Here is a 2,746-nt window from a genome sequence, read left to right as displayed (position 1 = left end):
TTAATAGAGCTAATTTGCTCTACCAAGCAAATAGCTAAAATGTGCAACCATGGTTAAGCTAATAGCTTAAACTTTTCAAAATTGCTAGCAAGTCCCTCTTTTTGCACCATTAAAGATGCTCTAAGGTATAATTTAACATATATGTATATATTATACATATATGATATTTATGTATGTATTGAATAGAAAGAATTGAAAGGAAAAAAAATTGTTTGACGCTGTTCGTCTTTCATGTTTCGTAGACGTTCGAATTGAAAGGAGATCTTCAAGCAAATTCCGCATATCTAATAAAGGTATGTTTTTTACTTATAGTTTGTCTCGGTGATAAAGAGTTTGAAGAAAAGAAAGAACATTGTTGTTGTGAACTCGGTATTTGGATCATCTGGTTCCTATTTTCCAGTTAGAATTGTTAGCTGCTAAAAATCTAATTGGCGCAAATTTGAACGACACTTCGGATCCATATGCTATCATCACATGCGGTACAGAGAAGCGATTCAGGTTAGCAATTGTGTACTCTCTTTCTTTTTTTTTCCACTGCGATTTGTATGGGAACAAAGATAATATTAGAGGGTTAGATTTTGCAAAAAGGTTGTTTTAGCCGGAAATGATGTCCTTTCATGAAATTTCTTTAACTACATGTGTGGTGTGAATAAGCTGTAACTTTTACGGACGCAATTCAATGGTCCCTGGTTCAAGAAATCCAATGTGGGGTGAGGAATTCAATTTTTCAGTTGATGAACTTCCTGTCCAGGTATCAGCCACAATTTCGCACTTTCTCTTCCAAAAAGATTTGAAGCTCTGATTTCTTTGTTCAGTTTTAAATTTTACATTATTGTGGAGTCCACATCATCGGTTCAAAGTTCAAACTTGACATGACTTGCAAAAATTGTTTCGTGAACAATGATTTTGCTGCATTATTTTTGAGCCCCATGCTTTCCTTTTCTTCTTTTTCTATGTAATTTGGTTTACTGCCTCTGTTAATACAAAGATTATTGTTTAAAAAAAAAGATTTCCCTCCTCTGATTGACGCTTGGTTGTTTATATTTCATTTTTCTTACTTTGTGATGCAGAATCAAGGGAATATTGCTAAATGAATGAAGAAAGAAGGAGATAAGGTTAGGATTTCAATTAACTGCTGGAATAGTTTCTCACGTGGACATTTTAAGCCATCGTAGCTTAAGTGTAACTTTGCTTCTTGAATCTTCAACCTAACAGATTGAAGTTGGTGATGTGATTTGTGAGATAGAGACTGATAAGGCAACCCTTGAATTCGAATGCCTTGAGGAAGGGTAATTTTCTATCCTTCTGCTCTATAATCTTGTATGAAGTTGTGTTTCTATATAATATTCTTTAATCAGATAAAACTTAAACTTAGATCAATTTTACATATTCTTAACCTCTCTGTGTATTGCAAACCTTATCATTGCTACTTTGATCATGCAAGTCTTAATTCTGGCAACAAACACCTTAGAGCTTTTCAGATCCAACTGGATGAAAAGTTCATTAGCTGTCAATCAATCATATATAATTGTCTGCAAACATAAAACATCTTCCTCTTTCAGGTACTTGGCAAAGATATTGGCCCCTGAAGGTTCAACAGATGTGCTTGTTGGACAACCAATTGCTGTAACAGTAAGAAAATAACATTTACAATTGACTTGGTTTCTTTTATTAGGATCAGTGTGCCTTCTCGAGCTATTAAAATAATAGGGTTTAAGAGCAGATAGAGTTTGCAGGGTTTGATGACTCTAATCGTGAGGAATGCTGACCAGAAAACCATTTCAGCTATCTCCTCAGAGGTACATTACTAACTATTTTAGTTTTCTGAAATAAAATTCCATGGCCATGTCTATTCTTCTTTCACTCATTCCTGTGACTACTTGCCATGGGATCTTTCAGTGGGAAACAAATGATAATTTGATTCAACATAGTTATTAGACTATCAAGGATAATTTGTTTATTCAATGACTTAGATTAGGTTCTCATATATATACATATATTTGTTACATTTGGTCGTTTTAGGTCAACGAACTAGCTGAGAAGGCTCGGGCAGGAAAGCTCAAGCCACATGAATTCCAAGGAGGGACTTTCAGGTGATGATTTTTTCTTAATTTGTTTATGTTATCACCCAATACTTCTCTGCTCATTGAACACCACTAAGAGGGGGATTTTTCAATGTTTGTTCAGCATTTCAAATTTGGGAATGTTTCCAGTGGACAAATTTTGCGCAATCATAAACCCGCCACAGGTTTGTTGTCTTGTTTAATTTTGTGTCATAAAACATTCTTTTAGGTCTTTGAAATCTCTCGTTCAGCTGACAAAAGATTATATCTGTACTTTTAGTTTGCCGTAATCTTTCAATCATTGCAGGCTGGTATCCTAGCAGTAGGACGAGGCAACAAAGTTGTTGAACCAGTTGTTGGCTATATCGGTAAAGTTTAAGCTCCCAGTAGTGTAGCCCAACATCTTTACTAATACAGCTTGTGTACTTTATTTTTTTCCTTCTCATTGTCTCGCATCTTTTAGAAGTTTATTAATGGATATATTTTCAGGCCCTCATCTTTGCCTATACTTGGTAGAGTTCATGATAAAATTCCAGATTACTGTGACGACCCGACTTTTCGGACCGTCATACTAACCTTAATTCTTTTACTTAGAAAAAAAAATAGTGGAATTTTTTTTTTAAACATCGTTTCATATATTTATAAAGTTTGGACTTTAAAATAAAACAATCTTTGACAATAAC

The 2,746-nt window shown here is 34.3% G+C and overlaps 2 long non-coding RNA genes across 2 annotated transcripts; both read left to right on the top strand.

Moving 5' to 3' along the window:
• The first annotated feature begins 1,096 nt into the window (after positions 1-1,096).
• LOC149390630 (uncharacterized) lies at positions 1,097-1,634 on the top strand. The gene is made up of 3 exons (XR_016300074.1): positions 1,097-1,115; positions 1,216-1,289; positions 1,563-1,634. It is a non-coding gene; the product is annotated as an uncharacterized LOC149390630 (long non-coding RNA).
• A 400-nt stretch (positions 1,635-2,034) lies between these two features.
• Positions 2,035-2,464, top strand: LOC149390629 (uncharacterized). The gene is made up of 3 exons (XR_016300042.1): positions 2,035-2,093; positions 2,188-2,248; positions 2,371-2,464. It is a non-coding gene; the product is annotated as an uncharacterized LOC149390629 (long non-coding RNA).
• The last annotated feature ends 282 nt before the right edge of the window (positions 2,465-2,746 follow it).

The sequence above is a fragment of the Urtica dioica genome, chromosome 7 (assembly GCF_054948205.1).
Source record: "Urtica dioica subsp. dioica isolate 48M chromosome 7, U.dioica_male_clone48M_v1_H2, whole genome shotgun sequence".
In the NCBI taxonomy this organism is placed as follows: Eukaryota; Viridiplantae; Streptophyta; class Magnoliopsida; order Rosales; family Urticaceae; genus Urtica; species Urtica dioica.
The sequence above is the reverse complement of the archived record's forward strand: the minus strand, read 5'-3'. Positions and strand labels throughout refer to the sequence as shown.